The 12147-nt window shown below is 38.4% G+C and overlaps 1 pseudogene; it reads left to right on the forward strand.

Annotated features, from left to right (window-relative positions):
- Positions 1 to 1453: 1453 nt before the first annotated feature.
- Positions 1454 to 11789, forward strand: LOC132142121 (sodium channel and clathrin linker 1-like; annotated as a pseudogene).
- The last annotated feature ends 358 nt before the right edge of the window (positions 11790 to 12147 follow it).

The raw sequence follows: 12147 nt of genomic DNA on the forward strand, positions 1-12147 counted from the left end.
AGCAGAAGAAACTTCTTTCAAAAACATTAAAACTAGTAATGTTTCCAGAGTTTTGATTTGTACTGTATATATACATACACACACACACAGTGCACACCATAAATGAGTACACCTCCTCTGAATAAATATAAAAGATTTATTTTCTTAAAAACCACTAATATAATTAATGGGAAGATGGCAAAATTGAAACATATTAAACATATACAGTGGCATGCGGAAGTTTAGGAACCCCTTGCAGAATCTGAAAATGTGAATAATTTTCAAAAGATAAGAGAGATCATACTAAATGCATGTTCTTTTTTTTATTTAGTACTATCCTGAGTAAGATATTTTACATAAAAGATGTTTGCATATAGTCCACAAGACAAAAAATATGTCAACAAAATTTGGACATCTTCATTGTGTTCAAAAGTTTTCACCCCCAACTCTTAATGTATCTTGTTTCCTTCTGGAGCATCAGTGAACGTTTGAACCTCTTTTATTAGTTGTGTTTGAGTGCCTCAGTTGTCCTCAGAGTGAAAAGATGTATCTCAAAATCATACAGTCACTGCTGGAAAGGGTTCAAATATGTGAAAGTAGCTGGAAAACTGAAGAATCTGCAGGACCTGAAGAACAGTTCTCAGTTTAACTGTTCAGAATTTGTTTTAATTCTGATGGTTACGACTTACAGGTTAGGAAAATAAAAAATTCAGTATCTCAAAAAAAATCTAAATATTCAATTTTGAGCTTGATTAGTTAATTTTGAGTATAAATACTGGGTACCTCCTGAGCTAGTTTAGAACATGGTTGCATGCTTGAAGTCCAGTGTGAAGTTTCTGAAGTCAGTGATGAGTTGGGGTGCCGTAAGGTCTGCTGGTGTTGGTTCATTGTGTTTTATCAAGTCCAAAGTCAATGCAGCCATCTACCTGGAGATTTTGGAGCACTTTATGCTTCCATCTGCTGACAAGGTTCATGGAGATGCTGATTTCATTTTGCATCAGGAATTTAGCACCTGCCCACAGTGTAAAAACCACTTCCAAGTGGTTTGCTGACCTTGATATTACTGTGCTTGATTGGCCATCCAACCCAACTGACCTGAACCTCAGAGAGAATCTGTGGGGTATTGTGAAGAGGAAGATAAGTAACATCTGACAAACAATACAGAGGAGCTGAAGGCTGCTATCAAAGCGACCTGGGGTTTAATAACGCCTCAGCAGTGCCACAGGCTGATCGCCTCCATGCCACGCCGCACTGAAACAGTCATTTGTGCAAAAGGAGCCCCAACCTAGTATTGAGCGCATAATTAAACCCACTTTGGAGATCTTGACCATTTCTGTTTTGTAAATCTTTTTATTATTGAACTTTGAGAATATATTCTATTTTTGTGCAAATTAAAGCATGTCCACAGATAATAGGTTTACGAAGGTTGACCTTTTGCATTAACTGTGTATATACATTTTTATTCACAGGCTTCATGCAGAGCAGAAAATGTCCATTGAAAAGCAGTTGCAGTCTCTGTCCGCTGAAACAGGAGGAGATGTGACAGTGGTAGCAGTCGCCATTAGCAATCTAGAGGAGCAGGTCAAGTGTGCCATTGAGGTGAATAGCTAGACCTGTTCCAAAACCACCTCTAAACTCCCATGAGTCAGTCTGTGCCACCACAAGCCCACAGGCACTTTCCTGGCCTTGTATTCTCACTCGAGGAGTGATCCAGGGTTATTTCTGCTTTTAAAGCCCCGTTCTTTAGCTAATTGGTGATGAGATGACGCGGGTTGTGTTGTGTGGAAGAAATGGGTTATAATCAGCGTGGAGTACGCTCCAGGTGCTCCTGAGGATTACATATCAACACTTGACATTACAGAGTAATGAGATATTAGTGTCACTCATCAAGCGTTCCACTTTCAACCTGACATAGCCCTCCTTTAGGGAGCAGTTCATCAGAACGTTATATTGCAAATCACATCTGTACCTCTCTAGAGAGCACATCAGTTCAAGTCAAGTCTCAAGTGATTCTTTTTTTTTGAGTTTGTGGACTTTCCAATTCATATTCACGATTCTAATTTCTTAATTAACTTAGAAGTAATTATCTGTAAATAGTTAAAAGGAGAATAGTAACTACGTAGCTATATTATATTATATCTATCGGTTATATAATACAATATAATTTATATATTCAAAATGATGTTGCCAATTCAAAATATGCAATATTGTAAATACTGCAAAACTGCTAGTTTCCACTCCTTGTCTTGGAAAAAATTACGAGAGCTAAAATATTTTAATAGCATCTCTGGTTTAAAACTCATTAGCAAAATGGCCGATAGATCTGGGAATATGATTCTTTCATGCAAATCAGTTTTTGCAAACTGTCCATTTTAATTAATCAGTTTGAATTCAGCAATTCATTTGTATTAATACTTTTTTTATTATTTGCAGTATTTGCAGACATTTGACATTTTAAAATGCTTTTATAAAAACGAGTCAGTTTGCCTCAAAAATTAATTTAGTCATAGCCAAAACATGTAAAAACTATAATTGCTAGTTATATAATCCTCTTGCATTAAGTGTATTTATACTAAAATATAAGTCCCTTCAGTTACTGTAATTAAATCATGTTTATTGAGCTTCGCTTATTTATTTATTTTTTCTTCAGAAGTTGTTGAAGCACTCTTCAACCCTGAACCTGCTTTTCAAAAAAAAAAAAAAAAAAAAAACTTTAGTGCAAGAGAAATGTGTGTAGTCCCTGCCAATAAATCTCATGAGCGTGGCATTGCTAGCTTGATAATGCCATGCTCTACAAGTTGAGCTGCAGGGTAAATGTATCAATTCATTTAACATTGTTTCTATACTCTAACATTGCATATCAGATAGCAGTGGTATTCAGAGAGAGGATTAGATACACATTCATGAAAGGCCACAATCATAGTATGTTTATCTTCGATTTGTGTATCTGCAGGAGAAAGAACGTGCTCTTCGAATGTGGCAGACAGCTTCACAAGAGTTGGATCGACTTCAGACACAGTACCAGAGCTCCATGAGTGATGGACAAATACATGCAGTTGAACGACAGCACATGCAGGTTAGAGTGCTTACATATTAACACTTTCACATGTTCAAGTTCAGTCTATTTATAATGCATGTAGGAGGTCATAGGTTTTCTTTTTAAACTTGACAGATTTATAATTATTTACATTTATGCATTTAGCACACGCTTTTATCCAAAGCGACATACAGTGCATTCAGGCTAGACCCTTTTTTTTTTTTTACCTGTATGTGTTCCCTGGGAATAGAACCCACAACCTTTTTTCTCTGTTAACGCAATGCTCTACCATTGAGCCACAGGAACAGATTTAGCAAATATTAAGTGTCCATATTCATATTTGATGTCTGAAAACAGTTCAGTATCCTCTTACATTTTCTCACTTATTTCTGGCATGTGTAATATGATAATTGAACACTTGAGGGCAGTGTTTAACTACATACAGGCACCATTAACAGAGCAAACAGGCCCGCGGCACTTGCCAACAATTATGCATAGACCAGAAGGCATGGCGGGCTGAATTATTTGAATATATAAATTCAATATTAGCTGTTGGCTGTAAAGTATTAGCTTGATTATGGCTTGAAACTTATTATAATACACATTAATTAAATATTGAAATGTCTGTTCTCTTTCTGACAATCACTGTGCTGTTTTAGAATCAGCTGGCACAGATTCAGCAACACACCCAGAAGCTCCAGCTGACCAATCAGAAGCTGGAATCAGTAAGACCGTCTCTTTCAATATGAAAACAATACTGGTTCAAATCTAAATCTACTGTACTTTCCAGTTTTATTGTGAATTGGCCATTGTTTTTTTTTTGTTTATTGTAATCGGTTTTATTCAAATTAAATAATTTTGAATATTTTATTAGAATAAAATTATTAACCATGATTTTTCACAAAATGTAATGACTTTCTCCACCTTTAAAATAATAGATTTTTTTTCTTTTTTTTTTTTTTTTTTACCTCTCTCACTTGCAGTCTATTTGTTTGCACATAATCATATAATTACAATATTTAATGTCTATATATATATATATATATATATATATATATATATATATATATATGTGTGTGTGTGTGTGTGTGTGTGTGTGTGTGTTTAGTAAATAAACCCTCTTTATACATTATAGTACATTATCCCACATATATGTCATCGGCCGTTTTTCATGATCCAGTCAGATCTAGGCGGAATAAAATTAAGCCCCTCTGAAAAGTATGTTTTACCCCAAAATATTATGTTAGGAAATATATTTATATATTTATATATATATATAATTATAATTATGAAAGGTTTTTATTAGGGATGCCAGTGCCATGTACAGTGAGTTGTTATGCAATGGTTTTATAGGCCTAATCCTTGTACTGTCTTAGTCACACACTTTTTTTTCACACTAGTCTGGACACCACCTGTTTGAGTGAGTGTTATTCATTGTTTAGCCTTGTGTGTGTGTGTGTGTGTGTGTGTGTGTGTGTGTGTGTGTGTGTGTGCGTGCGTGCGTGCGTGCGTGCGTGCGTGTGTGCGTGTGTGTGTGTGTGTGTGTGTGTGTGTGTGTGTGTGTGTTGGTTGTGAAGAGAAATACTACTCTATTCCTGAATATTTAATGAGCAGTGTAGCTCTCACACACCCACCTTTTTCACACTTATCTCATCTCGACCTCCAAACTGTTTGTAACCGGCAGAGTAGTCACTGTCTGGGTGAAGTTTGTCCCTCTGCAGCTATGGTAGCCCTCTGATATCATGGTGCCAGGCTGGGTGCTATATAACAGTCTACACTGTTTGGTTAAGAGAGATTCCCTGGTCTACAGTTTTGTTGCGGTGTGGATGTGTGGCTCCTTCGTGTAATCAAGGTATTTGTAGATCTCTATTCCATTTAGCAGGCTAAGCATTTGGTATTGTTCGTTTAACACTGGGTCATTGGAAAATAGGTGTTGGACCGATTGCCAGACGCTTCCGGGTAGTCATGCGGTGTACTACTGAAGGTACTTGTGTGCATTTTACTGCTTTATTACGTGGGTGTCATTGTTGGACATGCTTTGTGGTTTAAGCATATTTGCACACTGCCGGGTAGCTGTACCACAATTAAGACACAGCATCTAAAAGGTAAACATTTGTCATGGGTAGAACCAGTGTGTTAGTCAGTATGCTAGCTTTGAACACGTGTAAAATGAGTTTGTGTTGTCCTGATAATGCATGGCTGTGTTAACAATTAACCCTTGATAGAAAGTATTAAATCTACTGTGTGTAACTTATGTAGGATCGTGAAGATTGGCACAAGGGCTCCTTTTCCACTGGTCATCTCGTATGTTACATGGAGACAGATTTCTCCTGCTGGTTTGCCTTGCCTAAATTAAGTGTATTGATAGCTGTGCCTTTTTATATTTTCTTTTCTTTCTTTTTAGTTATTTTGTTGTGGCCTTTGTCTAGTGCCCCTGTCGGACCGTTGTGGTATTGGCTGTTCCAGTAGTATACATAGTCTTAAGATTCTGTCTAGCTGTATACCTTATCCATCTTGCTAGTGATAACAACTTTGCCTTCCATCTTTTTCCAGAGTATTAAAGCAGCTGCTTATAGGAGAGGTTCCTGGGTCCATCTTCATGCACTGCACCTTGTATTGTAGTGGTAAACTGCACCTCACAATATTGATTGCATCACTTGTTTGCAGTGGTTGTGCCTATGTGTGTGCGTGGTGTGTGTGTGTATGCTTTTGACTGTAGGCACCAGAGTTTAGAGCACGTTTGAACTTCATGTTTGTCCCGGACAGGTAACCTATCCTGACAGTGAATTAATATGGCCCTGTTACACTTCTAATTATAGGTTCCTGGTAGCAGCCAATACCAGTCCTGGTCATCCTCTGTGAGCCAAGTCTTTTGGTTGCAACTACTGTGCCTTTACCATGACTGTGTGGTTTTTTTAATTGTACCATCTACTAATAAAGTGTCTTATTCTTTTACTGAAAGCACGTCCCTGTTTAGTTCATCTTTTGGTGTATTTCTATGAACCTGCTTGCCTTAGGTTAGGTATTCAGCAGTTAATAAGCAAATTATATCTTGGTGTGAGAGGCACCAGGTGGCGTAGTCAAGAACCGTTAAGCCTAGATCTGGTTAAAGTTCTCCAAGGTCACATATGCTCTCCTTCGTCCTTGTGAATTGCCTTGCAGTGTGTGTTTTTGGGGTTATGCGCGGCCGGCGTTCATGTCTGTCCTGTCACACTCAGACCAATCAGCAGTTTCCGAAAACGGTGGCGGAACAGAGCAGTGTGCTGGAGGAGTTACAGTACGCAGCCAACTCAGGTAGCGTTCCAGATGGCCAACTCTTCATGACTTAACCTTGACTCGAGTTCTGCTTGGCTCCTGTGTGTATAGTTCAGTAAGCTCAGTGTGTTTGTCAAGATTCTAACACAACTTTAGTGCAGTCAACATTTACGTCAGAAGAATGAAAGTAGTTTTTCTCACTGTTCTTGAAATGCATACCACCAAATCTTTCTGATTTTAAAAGACTGTAGTGCATTTTTGATCCCTTTCCCTCATTGGTTTAGAAAGTACTGAAAGGTCAACTTCATATGTTTATTTTTGTGTGACGTTTCAGGCATGCTAAGCTCGAGCAGAGATCTTCTGTGACTAAAGTGGAGGAGGTGACCAGACTCCTGCAGAATGTCCAGAATCAGATGCAGAGGAGGGTGAGAGACAGAAAATTGCATACGCTGTTAATGTTGCTATTTTTGTGCTCATATAAATGTTCTCTAATGTCATGTCTGTGTAATGGTGCAGGAAGAGGATGCAGCAGAAGCTCAGGGTAGAGAAGAAGCATCTGATCAGAGACTACAACAGCTACAAGCAGCACTGAAGCACCTAGAGGCCAGGTGAAGGTTATGATTTCATTGTGATAGCTAGTGTTTTGATAGATGTTTTGTTAGATGTATCCATTATACACTACTGTGTTAAATGTTTTGAGTCTGAATTATTTATTTTTTGGTAAATTTTAATAGTTAACATTCAGCAAGGTTGAATGAAAGTAAAAAAGAAACGATGAATACATTTATAATGAGATTTAGATAGATAGATATGAAAATAGGGATTTTTTTTTTCAGACTTCAAGCTGCAATGCAGGAGTCTGAGTCAGTGCACAGGAAGCAGACGGATAGTGAGCGGTAAATGGGAGAACTGCAGGGTCTCTGCACCTCTCTGGAAGAGGAGAAATTTGAAGCCCTCAGTCGCCTCCGCAACTCCATCCAGCTGGCTGAGGAGGCCTCGCTTCAGAGAGAGCAGGTCACGCTCCAAATAAACACACCACACGAGACCAACGCAGGTGCTCTTCTATACCTACCTGACTGCACATAACCTAAAATAACTTTGGTGTGTGTATGTTACTCTAGGCTCAGCTGAGGGAGAAACCAAGAGCAGAATTGCTGGAGAAGATGAAAGATGCCATGAAGCAGCTGATCCAGGATTCTGCCATGCTCAGCAGGAAAGAGGTGAGCGCTTCCAGTGTTCTTGAACTTAGCAAAAGGATTTGCAAAAGAATGAGCTTGAGGCATCAGGTTTACTCTTAGACATGGTAAATTAGGCTCTGAGACTACCTATACAATATTTTAGGTATGATGGTCCTTAGTCAGGGTAGACACCATCAAATTTGACTTTAATGAGGTTTAGATTAACTGTCAAAGAAACTCAAGTTCAGCGTCTCAGTTCAAACTGAAACATTCCATCAAATTCCCCCATCTTGTAAAAGCATCGCCAATGTTACCCATGTTTTACGCCGTTGTGTTTCTGTTTGGCAAGTCTTTGATTTTTCACTTGCACTTCTGACACGAAATCTAATTTTTTTTTTTCCAATGGCACAGTGTTAAAGATTATAAGCAAATGTACTTCTGTGAACGCTGAAAAGCTCTACAGCCAAAAATAGCCTGACTGTTAGCACTGGCACAGCATGGTTGTAGCACAGTCAAATCAGCATCCTTCTAGTTTCTAATTTTAGCATTTGGACATTCATCTAATATGTGATCACAGTGTGCATACGTTGTTATTTGCATCTCATTCTGAATGTTTTCTTCTCTTCCTTTTATAGGTTGAGAGTTTCCGTAAGCAGTGTAACGTTCAGATTCATCGAATGGCTGAGGAGCTCTCTGCCTTGCAACTGGTGACACTTTCATCAGCATATGAACAGATGTGTATAGCTTCAACTGTCACCAGTGCATATCAAGATTATCTCTTATGGTTGTGTGTGTAGGAATGTGCCGATAAAGAAACACCGATTGAAAGAGCCCATCGGGAAAGTAAAGCTTTGGAAGAGGAGCTGGAAAAGGTACAGATAAATGCATTTTTTTACCTACAAATAATTAAATGCACCAAGACTGTATGTTGCTGTGATATCACAGTTAAGGAGTGTTACTGGGCATGATTTGACAAAATGGCAAAAGCTGTATTGGATTTCTGCCAGACATATTGTTTGGTGTTGAGGCCAAATAATTCAATTTTAGTCTCATCTGCCTCAGAATCGTAAAGGTGTGTTTTGGCAAAGCTCAGTCGTTACTGCATGTGGCCTTTCTTGAAGAGTGGCTTTTTCATATTTTTTTCACATTTGTGGAGAATTTGTGATATTGTTGTCACATGCACACAATGACCAGTCTTTGTCATAAATTCCTGCAACTGCTTCAGAGTTGCTGTAGGCCTCTTGGTCGCCTCTCTGAGCAGTTTCCTCCTGGCTCTTTCATCCAGTTTGGAGTGATGTTCTGATCCAGGGAGGGTCTGTGTTGTACCAGATACCTTCCACTTTTTTAATAATAGACTCCACTGTGCTTCTAGGCATTGATAAAGCCTTTGAAGTTTTTTGGATCCATCTCCTGACTTGTGCCTGTCTACAACTTTTTCCCGGCAATCTTTTGACAGTGCCTTGACACCCATAGTTGATTGTTTGCTTCAGTTGCACTACCAAGGACTGAAATGCTCTAGGAAAGTTATTTTCATGCCGAGCTAATTTAAATGACCACAGCTGATCACAGTTGAAAGTCAAGTAGCTTTGTGTGCTATTGATAAGGTGATTAGCTACATCTGATTGAGTTTACAAGCCGGTTTAGGAAAGGGGTGATCCTTTATTTCAACTAAATGATTCTGAATTTTTTCTTTTTTTTTCTGACAAGCTGGATAAAACAAAAACTGTGTCTGTCTTCATTTCAGACTGAAAAGCAACAAAATTTAATTATTTTAAAGAGGGGTGATTCTTTTCTATACTTATATACTATACTATATTAAAGGGAGAGTGATTATTTTCTGAATGATCATGTGACGTTAAAGACTGGCATAATGGCTTCCATCACAGAAATAAATTACTAAAATATAAGTTATTTTAAATTGTACAAATATTTCACAATATATTATTTTTTGTTAGTTAAACAGTGCACCCATGGTAAGCATAACAAATGTCTTTAAAAAAAATACTAATAATAAATTAATTTTTTAAAATTAATATGAGGAAGATGGGGGCTCTACATCAGATGTTTAAATGCTGAGCGACTGGAGGACGAAACACAACTCCCACTAGACAGCACAAAAAACAAGATGATGAAGATGGAGTTGGAGTGAGAACACACATACACACTCGCTCATACACTAGACAGAGAGCAAATACAGGGGTGCATCTATAATAGTTAACTGCCTTCCCTGGTGTTTGTGTAGGTATTCGGAGGAGCTGTCAGGAGGAGGTGCGGAAGCTGCAGTCCGGGCTGACGAGTGCAAGAGAGGAATCACAGCTGTCAGTGAAGAGAGACTCCTGCTGCAGCAGGAGAACCAGCAGCTGCACAGAGACATGGAAGCACTGCGCAAATTTGTGTGCGCTCGCTCAGAGACGTGCCAAACAACAGGTTACAAATAATTACTTTCTCATATATATATATATATATATATATATATATATATATATATATATATATATATGTCATACAAAGCTGTCATTTGCCCTAAAAGGGATATTTACTTCAAAATGAATATTACCCCATGATTTACTCACCCTCGAGTCATCCTAGGTTTATATGACTTTCTTCTTTCAGATGAATACAAGTTTCAGTGCAAAAAACCTTGAGTAACATAAATTAATGGAAAAACAGAAGCATAAAAATAGAAGAACATCATCTAACTGATTTTTGTTTGCACATGTAGGTGTCTTCGATGCAGCAGGAGCTGTGTGTGAAGGAGCAGGGTTTGGAGTCCAGGTTGAGAGAGATGGAGGAGAGCAGTAAAAACTCCAGCGCTGGTATGACCAGACTGCTGCTCGCTCAACAGAAAACCATCAGGCGCTACAAAGACGAGGCCAAGAACCTCACACAGGCTTTCCAGCAGAAACTCGGCAGCCTCAGGTGAACGTTCAAACACACTTGACACGCACCGATCCAGCAGAAGTGTTGTTTGCTAAGGCAAGACAGTCCATTACTGTTACTCATGTTCAGGGTTAGTGATCTGGACAGACCACTAAGTATTAATCTTCGGTGTGTAATTAATCCTGCACGGATGAATGGGTGTGAATGATACCCAAAACACCTTTAATGCTCATGCTCCACTCATTAAATCGTATTGAGAAATAACTACTATTTAACAAGCTTACTGATTAAATATCATTCGAATTCATTGAATAAAGCAGGTGAAGTCTGGATCACAGCATCAGGAAGGTTTAATTAAAAAAGACTGTCATTGCAGGTCAGAAACAGCGTGCTCAGGAACTTGAGATTCAGATGGAAGCTGATCATCAGAAGATACTGGAGGTGTGTGCATGCAGATTTGTTTGTACTCCGGAAGATGTGTGCTGTGATTAGATTTCTGTGGGGTTTTCAGTGAGTCATGTGGTGTCATTTTTACCCCTAGTATGAGAGGCAGGTTTCAGAGCAGCAGGAGAAGAACATGCATCTACAGAGACGTCTTACTCAGGCAGAGCAACGTGCAGCCAGTGCATCACAACAGGTATACACTCCACACTGGATATTTACACACTTCCTGCCTATTGAATGCAACCGAGGCCACTCACTTTGTCAGCAACCTTGGTTCTGGAAGTCATTTTCCTACTGGGATTTTAAAAAAGCATTTTTTTTAGAGTTATAAGCCATGACCCCAACCAAATGGCTACAAGGGCGATCATTACATTACAGACTTTTGATTTGAAAGAAAAAAAAGAGAATTTAAAATTGTCCTTTTTAATTTAATAGTTTTTCATAATGCTCATACACAACCAGAGTGGATGTGGGTGGGCGCTATATTGTTCACTTTAAGCATGATTTACAATTCTCTGATTGGTGGAGATTTTTTTTTGCGTAGTTTTCCACCAGGAATTTCCCTAATAGAGAATCTGAATGGGATTTTCACTTGCGGAACCAACTATTGTACTCTAGAGCTGCTGGATTGAGGGGTGCACAGAATCCCTCTAAACTGCTTTTTCTGTTTCAGCTGAGTGTGATATCACAACGGAGAAAAGCTGCATCCATGATGGATCTTGAGACTTTATCATAGATAAACATCATCATCTTCAAAAAAGAATCAGCCTGGTCAGTTTGCTGTTGGGATTAACAAGTGTTTAGCAGGATTACCCATGTGTTCATTGACTATTAATTTAATAAAAAGATTTAAATAAACTGATGGAATCACTGCATGTTGAATGTAATATCCTGTAGGATTTTGTTTCAAAGATGGCCTGTGACAAGTTACTACCAAGCCAAAATATACCACATATTTTGTTGTTCTGGTTAGCCATTCTAAGAACTGACCATTAAATGCAGTCATTTATGCCAAAGGGGTATTGTATGTTTGATTCAGAATGGTTCACAGACATTTTAAGGTCTGGAGTTTTTCAGTACATTCACAGCGCAGCAAAGTGAAGCTTTACAGCTCAAGACACTTGAAGTCTATCAAAGCAAAATCAAGATGTCTTTTTTTAATTCATTCCCTCAAGTTTGTTTTTTCTTTTGTTCTTGAACAACCAGGTTTCCCAGAGTTTAAAAAACCTGGATGCCTCAGGAAGACTAAAAGCTCTTAAATATTTTAGTAGATATTAATACTTATTAATACTTAATCATGGAAGTCTGTTTCTGCCAATGTTGAGTAAAAAGTCATAATGAGAAATGTTCTCATGAGTTAATTGGGGGGGGGGG

This window comes from Carassius carassius, chromosome 6 (genome assembly GCF_963082965.1).
Source record: "Carassius carassius chromosome 6, fCarCar2.1, whole genome shotgun sequence".
Taxonomy (NCBI): Eukaryota; Metazoa; Chordata; class Actinopteri; order Cypriniformes; family Cyprinidae; genus Carassius; species Carassius carassius.